Source organism: Leuciscus leuciscus (assembly GCF_965113295.1).
Source record: "Leuciscus leuciscus genome assembly, chromosome: 11".
Classification (NCBI taxonomy): Eukaryota; Metazoa; Chordata; class Actinopteri; order Cypriniformes; family Leuciscidae; genus Leuciscus; species Leuciscus leuciscus.
In genome coordinates, this window is record NC_138735.1 from 25,875,066 (window position 1) to 25,887,159 (window position 12,094).

Below are 12,094 nucleotides of genomic sequence, written 5' to 3' on the forward strand. Positions count from 1 at the left end.
TGTGTGTGTGTGTGTGTGTGTGTGTGTGTGTTGTGTGTGCTTGCCAGTAATAGACTGCTGAAAATCTCGAAATTGATTAGCTGGTATAATCTTTCTTGTGTATGCATTTCACTCTCTCTCTCTTGCTCTCTTTCTCTCTGCAACTGCCTCTGTCAAAAAACATTATGGAAAGTGGCCCTGACATTTTCTCCTGACAGTATAAAAATCAACTCTGTCGCTTCCTTATGTAAAGAACGCCAGAGCTGAACGGATGGACTCTGAATGTGAATATTCAAAAGGCTCTCTTTTGTACACATTGCATCATTTTATTACATATTTACTTTTAGGTTTTATCAAATCACTTGAGTCGTTCGGACCAGAGGTTACATTACCAGTAATGACAGACTATAGGCTGTAAAATTTCCATCATGATCTTAATCTGTCAAACTTGTTTTAATTAGGGATGCCATAAAGGCTAAATCATAATGAGAACATTATAATTGTGTGCTTGGGACATGGCTTTTAATGGTGAGACTTTGTAATCAGGCTGAATAATAAATACATATACTATTAATAAATATTTATTTTATTTTTAAAAAGCATTCATAATTTTAATAATATAAAGAAGTTTATGAATACATTTTTGGTTAATGCATTCTCTGAGTCAGAAACTAGGGCGCTAGGGTGTTCTGAGTGGTTTCCAAGGTGTAACTAGGGTGTGTTTTGTGTTTGCTAGGGTGTCCTGAATGGTTGCTAGGTGCTGATTCAAAACAGCCAACCCAGTCTTTGATATTCTGGACCCTCCCCCCCCCTTCAATATAAATCTATGGGATTTTCCCACCCTTTTTATCATCCGCCAGATGAAAATTGAAAATCTGACCACTTATAATAATGATAGCATTAGGAAACCTCTTGTCATCATGCATAATTTGGGTCACTAACCTTAAGTATGAGCAATAGTAGTATAGCACATATACATACATATTTTATGAAGTATGTTTATGTGAATGCACACAAACTATTGATAAGCTAATCATTATGCAATGTGTGCTAATCACTTAAGTTGTTATATTTAGCTCTCATATGAATTCATGATCAACAGCAGTCCTTAACACATGCACAGTCTCATTAATAGGCCACGTAAGTTATGTACGCTTTGAAATTCGTGTTGATTTGTTAATTATTCTGAAAAACACAGCCTTGATGGGCAGCCTGGTTATCTAATGATATGGGTTTATGCAGCATCCAGGCTCTCTGAATGCATTAGCTGCTGGAGTACGATCTGTGGACCGCTCTAAATAAAGGCAGACCGCTGAAATGCTCATAGGCTCTGGAGAGGTGCACAAATAAAATAAATTCAGATCATAATCAAGAATAGCCACCCACAGTCTCTGGTGGAGATCGTAATTCACCTTAAAAACTCTGAGATGGGAAAACCCGTCCACCGAGCACAGCGAGGTTTTCTAAATGATAATATGAGTGATTGTATAATTTAGTGATTATTGTCTTATGCCAGAACCTAATAACCTGCAGAGGATTCATCCTAAGGCTCAGGGCTATACAATCCAAAAGAAACAGCAAAATGTGTTTATATTATATTGAATAAATCATAATAAGTCCATTTGAACCAAAAAGGGGGGCATTACTGTCTGCTCATTTTAATAAACAATTTTTGACTCATGAAACAGACAAATGAGTCCATGAGTGTTGCATCTGGATCTGAGGATCTGCAAATTGTGTCCTGCACTTTTAATCCACTTCTGTGTACATTTTTTTTTTAATTTTTAGCAGTCTAATTAAATACTGGGGCTGCATCCAAATTCGCATACTTGTGGCAAAAGTAGTAAGTACAAATTCATAAGAGTAGGCAGAAAGCATCCGGATGACCTACTATTTCCGGCGAGATTCTGAAGTGTGCAAACAATGGACACTTTACTATCCCATGAGGCCACGGGAGAGGATTTATGAATGGCAGTGGAGCAACGCAACTGACACTGGTAGGTCACATGATAATGACAACATGGCAAATGCAGTCCATTCATACTAAACACATTCATGCTATATAGAACATACTTTTTTAGCAGTAGCAAAGTAAGAACTTATTCAAAATCAATACAAGAGACTATCACTGCTGGCATTACTTACAGTTCATTGGTCACACTGGAATGGAAGACATTGCATTGTGGGATAGATTCTGCCATGGAAGGCTAAATCCAGAATAGCATCCTAGCATACAACTTACAACTTCAACCATAAGAGATATGGCAGAAATAGTATACACACTTTGCTCAGTGTAGTATATACTGCAGCAATAGTAAGAATAGTCTAGTATGCTATAAAACAAAAACTTTCATTATAAATAAACCTTTATGCAAGCAACATACAAATTGCAAAAATGTCCTTATATTATTGTAGATGTACATTTTTAGAGCACTCTTTACAGCGTGCAACAGACTCAGGTCATGGTTATTGGCTTATACTGTATTGTCTCTGCACAAAAAGCTAACTTCACCTTTAGTGTATTGCTTTTTCACTCATTCCCTTTTCACCATTTCCCTCTTTTTGTTCCTTTTCAAAGGTATATCCGCTCCCAGGGGTTTAAAGATCACAGTTATTGAACCTACATCTGAAAACCAAATGTCTCAAAGTCATTTTGAGTGGGAAAATTTCATCCGCCCCTCAAGATTGTCATGTGTAGGGTTATATGATTACAGCTATTAAAATCTATGCAATACAGTTTCCCCGATTCCCTCAAACCCACGCGGTTCATGGGCAGGTCTCAGAGTTAACCATCGAGAATTAGATTGCAAATGTGGAAGCAAGGTAAAGAATATGCTTAGTATACTGGTTCAAAGGGATATTTCAGCCAGAAATGGAAATTCTGTCATAATTTACTCACTCTCATATCATTTTAAAAAATGCTATGATTTTAATTAATCTGCAGAACAGAGACAAGAAGTTTAGAATGTTTAGGGTACTCTTTGCATGCAATAAAAGCTGTTAAGCTCAGAAAAAATGAAAAATAACAGTTTCATAAAAGTATTCCATAAAACGTGTGCACTATATTCTACATTTCTGAAGTCATACAATTGCTTTCTGGGTGGAACAGGACGAAATTTAAGTCGTTGTTCAATGTCAATCTCATTCACCTCTTAGGTCTTTTATTTAGCAAATATGCATTAAATTTGACAAATGTGACCATGGACCACAAAACCAGTCATATGGGTAAAATTGAGGTTTATACATCATCTTTCCATTGATGTATGGTTTGTTAGGATAGGACCATATTTGGCTGAGATACAACTATATGAAATTCTGGAATCTGAGGGTGCAAAAATATCAAAACATTGAGAAAATCACCTTTAAAGTTGTCCATTTATGTTTGCGATTGTGCTGCATTCACTCACAAAAATAAATGTTTTATATATTTACGGTAGGAAACTGACAAAATATCTTCATGGAACATGATCTTTACTTAATATTCTAATGATTTTTGGCATAAAAGAAAAATCGATCATTCTGACCCATACAATGTATTGTTGGCTATTTGTGGTCCAGGGTCACAAATGACAGTAACAACTTTGTTACATTGTAACAAAACAAAAAAAAAGATTTCAAATAAATGCCGTTATTTTTAACTTTCTATTCATCGCAAAAAAATTTAAATAAAGCATTTAACTGTTTTCAAAATTGATTTCTTGAGCAGCAAATCAGCATATTAGAATGATTTCTGAAGGATCATGTGACACTGAAGACTGGAGTTGTCATGATTCATCTCTGTGTTCCCCTGTCTTGTCCCATGTTTAGCAGTTCCCCGTTATGTTGATTAGTCTCCCCAGGTGTTTCTTATTAGCCACGCCCCCTTGTTATCTTGTTTAGCTTGTCTGTCTGTATTTAAGCCCTGTGTTTAGTTCAGTCTTGGTCAGTTCATGGTGGTTGTTCTGTTCCCGAGTCTCAGTCCTGAGTTTGCATATATTAAGTTTTGAGTTTGTTTAAATAAAGACTACTGCACTTGGATCCTTCTTCCTCCTCTGCTTCAACCAAAACGTAACAGGAGTGATGGTGCTGATAATTCAGCTTTGCACCACAGGAATAAATTACATTTTAAAATAGATTAAAATAGATTAACAGTTTTCTTGTATTTTTGACCAAATAAATGCAGCCTTGGTGAGACTTCAAATCCATAAAAAAAAGTGACCAACCACAAACTTTTAAATTATATTTAATTAATCAAAAATTTTGAATATAGTACATATTGGTTATACAAATGTTAAGGGAAATTCAATTTGATCATTTTACAAATATTATGGGAACTTTTGAATGTTCTCTCTCCATTCTGAAACAAGTAGCAGAATTGATAAAAAATGTTAGATTAACATCTAACAAACAAACAAAAAAGTTGCATGAACCATGTGTAAATAATGCTGTTGTGCTAATGTTTTGAGAACATTATTAAAGGTGCTCTAAGTGATGTCACGCGTTTTTTAGGCCAAACATTTTTTTGTCACATACAGCAAACATCTCCTCACTATCCGCTAGCTGCCTGTCCCCTGAACACACTGTAAAAAAACGCGGTCTCTCTAGACACCACAGGCTCCACAAACGGCAACAAATACAAACTGGGCTCACCCGCACCACGAAACACAACAAACAGTGCTCCAGCCAATCACCGACAAGAAGTATTTGAGGGGTGTGGTTTGGGGGTTAGTGCGCGTGCACATGAAGGGGGTGTGTGGAGGAGAGAGAAGCATGAAGAGGGAAGTTTGAATTATGGCCGACACACGACCAAAGAGACGACGTTCCGATGAACAAATTGCAAAGAAGAGGGACAAGGATAAGGAACGCGTGAAGTCCCGAATTTACATCGGAAAAACCCTCGAAAGGTGGCGAGAACTCCGCCGGCAGAAGGGCTTCCAATCCGACATTCAGTTGCTCTGTTTTTGCAGAACAGGTAAATCCATTTTATTTTCTAAATTGACGTTCATGTTCGCCAAACCAACACAAGGATGTAATTAGCTAGAACTATGCAGTCAGCGTTAACTTTGGTGAATACAACATATATGTTTCAGCTAGCGATCAATCTCTATTGTAAATGGTCAAGCAAATTCACAGTAGGGCGACAATTTGTGTGAATGATTGTTTTCACCCACTGTTTGTTATGGATTTGAATGTTCATTTATAGGCTATTGACAACTTTGACTAAATTTGTTTACGCCGCCGCCGTTGTTTATGCTCACTGGGAAACGCGAAGCTAACGTTATCTTGCTATTATTGCGTCCTTGTATGGGAGCTAACGTTATAGTTATAACCTCAGGTGGCGAAACGATTTTAAGACAATGTTTCTCTTTTTCTGCATTCTGTTCTGCAATATATAAAAGCATTTATCTAACTTGGTGACATTACACATTGAATGAAGTATCAGTAAAACTTAACTTTGTTTTTAGTGACTACTTTGACTTTCCTTTATGCCGGAAGGGAGGAGGGAGGAGACGGGATGAGGAGGAGGGAGGGTCTAGCTAGCCTCCGTTTTGTTTGACAACAATTCGAATGTCAACACTCCCGGCATCACTTAGAGCACCTTTAAAGACCAGAATACTTTGAACAAACAATCTATTAACGTTACTGAAGTAATGTTTGTTCATAACTTTAAAAGAACATTAGTCAAAGTTTTGAGAATATTTGCTGTTGGCTGGGGAGAAGTCGTTGCAAGAGGGAAGCGAAGTTCATCTGATTTTAAGATCACGGGTGAGAACGAGGATGCACGAATAAGAAATGAGAAGCACCCTATGAGGGCAAATGAATTTAAATAATCCTAATAATTTGCACGGATAAATCATTTATAATAAATACAGCAATATTCCATTTCTCATAAGATTTGTCAATTTATTTCCAGCCGACTAAAGCATGCTCCCTCGGTTCCCTGACGCTCTCCTCACTAAGTGGCTCCATCGTGGACGTGTTTACCCAGAGGATAGCTTTGTCTGTGCTAATAGATGCTGTGTTATAAGTAGATGACCAGCTCAGTGTGTCGTGTCCTACCGGCTGCCCGTGAGCTTTCTAATCCAGGGAAATGTGGGGGTCTGGCCTGATCTCTATTCAACGTGGCACGGCAAAGGTCGCTTTCGTACAAGCCGCCCGTGTGAGCTTTGAGAAACAGCTTACGATGCTTCGGAAAGGAAATTGAAAAAGTGCTGTAATCCTCCCACCCCTCTGTGCTCCAAACACACTTACGCCGACATACACACACTTATGATGGCGAAAAACCAATACACACACCTCTCAAACACACAGCTAAGAGCATGATTATACGAGGTTCTAATCCCTCGCAAATGTCCACACTGCTGTCACCTTTGGAGTCCGAAGTTTGAGATTGTTCGGAGATCTCTTGCTGTTGCTGCTGTTCCTGTTTACCATTAGATCCTCTGTTTCCTTTGTCTTTCTCTCTCTTTAGTAGACTGTACTCCAAACAGCCTGTTGGTGGCTGATGCCAGCTCATGCTCGCCAGGCCCAGGGTACCGTCTCAAACGCTAATCCGTGTGGATGTACCTATTTACCCCCTCCTCAGCGAGCGAAGCCTCCCCACCTGCCATAATAAACACTGACAAATTACATTTGTTAAGAATTCAAACAGCTCATTCCACCCCGGTGCTGGGTTGAGCCAGCTTTCGTCGCGCTCTAATGACACCAGACTCCTTTGCGAGGGAACTTGGACTAAAACACAACAAATTACAACGTGACATAAAATCATTTCTAACAGGGCTGTTTTGTTCCACTCTTAAAGGTGAGCGTGAGGGTAATACGATTCATCAAGACGCTATCCTTCTGTTAGAAAAGCTAGAGAGCTGTCTAGTGCCACTATGGGCAAGATGCTTTCTCAAGCGTTTTATCACTAGAGGTCACCAGGTCACTGTAGGGTTGCTTACAGCTGGATGCGGTGCTATACTTTAGTGATGTTTTTATGAATATTTTGAATTATCTTTACATTTATGCATTTGGCAGACGCTTTTATCCAAAGCAACTTACATTGCATTATCCTATACATTTATATATAGGTATGTGCAATCCCCTGGGATCAAACCCACAACCTTGCGTAGTTAACGCAATGCTCTTACCACTGAGCTACAGGAAAGCTTTAAGTTTATATTTTCAGTATTCATTTTAATTTTAGGTTAAGTTTTAGTAATTCAGTTGTGTGTTCACTTTTCTCATTTTTATTAGTTTTTGTGTTTTTATATTTAGCTTTAATTTATTTTGTATTTCAATTTTAGTTTTAGTACTTCAACCTAAACTTATTATATTACACTTAGTTGCCAACGTTTTTACGTTTTTCATCAAATAGTTATATTTAATTTAATTTCAATGAACTCTTTCCCCACCAGCGTTTTTATATATATATAGTTGCCAGCCAATGGCAGCCTTTTTGACCGTTTTTACAAAACTTTTCATGGCCTCCAGAATATTTTGTATGAATATCAAAAGAATAGCCTCTGAAAAAAAGAAAAAAAAGAATGCATGAGTCTAGAATAAAAGTTTTTTTTTAATTAACACTTAAATGTAGGTAAGTTTTATAAATATTAGTTAAATATTATCCCTTTTATCCCAAATTATCCCTGACCCAGCCCTACAACCGTCTCTGTCACGTAAGCAAATAGAACAAATAAGATGTCATTTTATTTTGACATGGAATGAGCTTCCTTGGTGTTAAAAATGTACATTATTGAAAGACATGCCCATGTTAAAAAAAGTTTATTTTTCACATTTTCCATTTAAATGCTCTAAAATGGCTAAAACAAGATGAAGTGAATTGAGAAGCAACACTGCATATTGAGATTCTTTTCGAAGACCTGTATTTTGTCTGCATTTGTCATTTTAAGTATAAAAAAAGAAATTCATTTTCTGTGCTTTACACACCTGTAGCGTTTTATTGCACTTTTCCAAATGGGAAGTTTGAACAAATCCAACTTTCTAAGGTAAATGGATAAAATCAAATGTTTGGGTTCCAATTTTTATTGTCCAAAATTTCTATTCATCAGAAGAAGAAAAATTCACAGGAACAACATAGGAATACATTACATTTTAGAATAAAATAAAACGTCCTTTAATTTGTAATAATATTTCACAAATTACAGTTTTACTGTATTTTTGATCAAATAAATGCAGCCTTGGTGAGAGACCTCTTTCAAAAAAATGACAAATTTCACTGACCTCAAACTTTTGACCGATAGTGTATATACGAAGCAATATAAATAATTTATATAATACATTTATAATCAGCATTTTTGCATTTGGTTAAGGACACATAATATGCTACCTTAATGTTGCTTCTTTTATAAATGAATTAGTGCCATTATGCAATGAAAAAAAAGAAGGGGAAAAAAAGCTATATCTTTCCTCTCCATGTCCATCAGCAAAACATTTATGCAAATAATTGCACTTTAAGAAATCGACTAGTACAAAGGCAACAGACGTTACTAAATATGTGTGTGTCAGAGTTTGAGAGAGCTTTTCTCGACTGCTTCTAAAGGACCAGAAACCAGATCCAGCAGAGATGTGTTATCCTTTGCGCATTTAACAATGTTTGTTCAAAACGAGCTTGTTACTTAGATTATTGTAGAAGTGTAAAAAAAATAGTCTGAGAGGCCGCAGAGGCGACCAACACAGGGATAATGAAAGCTCTTGCAATCTGCTTGATGCTTAATCAAGCTCACACACACATGCTACTACTCTACATTAATATCTGGCCACTGCATAAATCATGCAGAAATTCAGAGAATATGCAGGAACAAATTGCTAACTTCATACTAACTCCACATGGCAAAGAGAGAGTGACTGCATCAGAGAGAGAGAGATTGGAATATCGCATAAAACATTTGCGGATAAAGCAACGTTTCCATTCCATGTGTTCAAGAGAACAAAATGATTGTGAGAAAGGGGCGGGGTTTAAGCAGACTAAATGATTGGAGAAGACATTATATCAGAAGATCAAGTTATGACATTAAGGAGCTGCAGAATCAGTGGCATTTCTGTGGTGGAAATATGTGAAACGGTTCAGGATTGGGCGCTTGCATTGGCAACCTGTAGGTGGAAAAGTGGCATGAGAGGTTAATGCTGTCAAGTAGAGAGAGAAAGAGAGAGAGAGCAGCTTTCTGATTGGCTGAGTCTGCACACAGTGAAATGAAGCCACTCTGATTGGTTTGTCATTGATTGTTTCAGTGGCCTTCTGTCCCCTAATGCATGATGGGAGGGCACTGACCCTTCTGACAGACATCATCTATCAGTATTAGCGAGCAAAGGGCAGGATGAACCCAACGAGGAGCTCGACAACGTTATGTCCAACCAAAGGATTCACACTCCCACACACACACATTTGAGTTTCCAGAAGGTGCTGAGACCCTTAACACAGATGTTGAATTCTCTCTCAAGCTTAAAGGGATAGTTCACCCAAAAATGACAATTCTGTCATCATTTACTCACCCTCATGAGTTTCTTTTCTTCTGTAGAACACAAAAGAAGATATTTAGAAAAACGGTGGGGTGCAAACAACATTGGACAATACTGAATTTCATTGTGACAAATAAAAACGTAAGATATTTTACTGGAAACCAAGGCTGTGTTCGAAATCGCCACATATACCCTTAAATAGGCCACTATATGAGGGGACAGCCACTTGTAGTGGTGTCCAAAACCCTAGTGGACGTTATTGAGTGCACTCATTCAATCCCACAATGCACCACAATAACGAGTGTACAACCGACGTGCGCTCAACGTCTAGACTAGAGAATACCCATAATGCACTGTGCTACAACCCTTCTGGCGCACTCGATGTCCGAATTCACTCACTCGTTTTCATTCGCTCTATCAAATGGATTATATTAGTGGAGTAATGTAGGGAATAGTGTGATTGAGTGTATAGAGGCGATTTTGAGACTTTTTTTTATTGAGGTCTGCAGTGTTAGTTGGAAAACATACATCACTGTTTTATTTCAATAGAGCAGACCTTATAGAAAACATCTGACAAAAGATGGTGACATTTATGCTAATGGGTCAGTAGTATTTGTTATGCTCAAGGCTGCATTTATATGATCGACTAAAGAGTAAAACAATATAACAACGCTACCACGCTTTACCACACTAACCAGTCATTTTCCTCTTTATGAACCTTAGTGAGTCAATCTGGCTCTTTTCTGTCAAAGTCTTTTTGACTCCTACATCTGTAAACCGTTTTTCTGCTCACTTGCACTCTCTCGCAGATCTGATCACGCCTGTACTCCTCTGTCCCCTCGGAGCCTGATCTCAGCTGCACGCTCTGGGAATTACAGGGTCAAGATTTCTGGCCTTAATGCAACAGACCCAGGGCTGAGCTTGGCCATGCAAGGGCACGGTGCCAAACAAACAGAGGCCACTGCATGTGTCAGCCAAGAAACAGAGAAAGCGCAACGCAGAGAGAGGAAACACCACAATTCAATACAATTCAAGAGCCAAGAAACATGTTTGTTGTGGCAAAACCTGAAAAAGCAAAGAACACTTAAAGGGATAGTTCACCCACAAATGAAAATTCTGTCATTAATTACTCACCCTCATGTCGTTCTAAACCCGTAAGACTTTCGTTCATCTTCAGAACACAAATGAAGATCTTTTTGATGAAATCTGAGAGATTTCTGTCCCTCCATTGACTACGTTTACATGCAGCCAATAACCCGTTCAAAACCGGGATATTAGCAATAACCCGGTCGCGCACGGCCATGTAAACACCGGTAAAAACCCGAATATGCTCATATCCCGGTTTTTAAAAACCCGGATATGATCCCTGGGGTACCCCTTTTCTAACCCGAATATTTGGTCATGTAAACGCGTATCGGCATATCCCCATCAAAAGGAACATTGATTTGTGTTCTGCGCATGTTCTATTCGCAAGGAATCTTGGTCTTTTGAGTAGAGACGGCGCATACAAAAACCCGCGTGCAGTATACCGGAAGTAAACAAGAAGTAGAGGTAAACATGGCGAGACGCAGCACAGCACCACACTTTTGGAGCGAGGAGGAAAGCGCAAACAAAGGCGATCGCTATCTGCCCCGAACTATTCATTATCCGCGTGCTGCTGCTGTTGTTGTTGTCTTTGGATACAGGAAGAAGAATCGGAAATGACGCATATTGCGTCTTAAGGTTGTCCTTACGTCCAGACGCTAACCGTGCGTCGCCGTTTACATCGGGATATTGCCAATTGATTACAAATTCCATGTATACAGGAGTGACTCTCTCTGCTCACGCATGTAAACGGGTTATTCCGAATGTTTCAGAAACCCAAATAGTGACCTTAACCCGACCGTAACCCGAATTTTAACAGCTCGTAAACGCAACTGACACTTTGACGCTTCAAAAAGTTCATAAAGAGATTGTAAAACTAATCCATATGAATTGAACGGTTTAGTTCAAATTTTCAGAAGAGACTCGATCGCTTTATATGATGAACAGATTGGATTTAGGCTTTTATTCACATATAAACATTCATCAACTCACACATCAGTTGTGGTAAACGGAAGCTCAAGCATGTTCACTTGACATGCGAGAACCAACAAAGTTCATTCTTGTGTTACGCAGCACGTTTGAGCTTCCGCAAGAGGTTTGTTCTCGCACATCCAGCAGGTTTGGGTAAGCTTCTGTTAATGTTCGCTGATCAATGTTAATATGTGATTAAAAGCCTACATTCAATCTGTTTATCACATAAAGCGATCATCTCTTCAGAAAATTGACTAAACCGCTTGATTCAAATGGATTCATTTTACGATCTCTTCATGAACTTTTTGAAGAGTCAAAGTGGTAGTCGCGTGGACTGTCCTCAATGGAGGGACAGAAATCTCTCAGATTTCATTACAAATGAAATCGTGTTCATTCGTGTTCCGAACAGAAGATGAACGAAAGTCTTACGGGTTTGGAACGATCTGAGGGTCAGTAAATTATGGAAGTAAATGCCTTTTTTGGTGAGCTAAGTCTTTAAACAATCCGAAACACAATCGAATCGAAGAAATTTAACCTTTTAAGAAGTTGCAAAGTGTGGTTGATAAGAGTACAAATCAAAGCCAAAGCAAAAGGGACAAATAAAGAAATGCGTATTTGA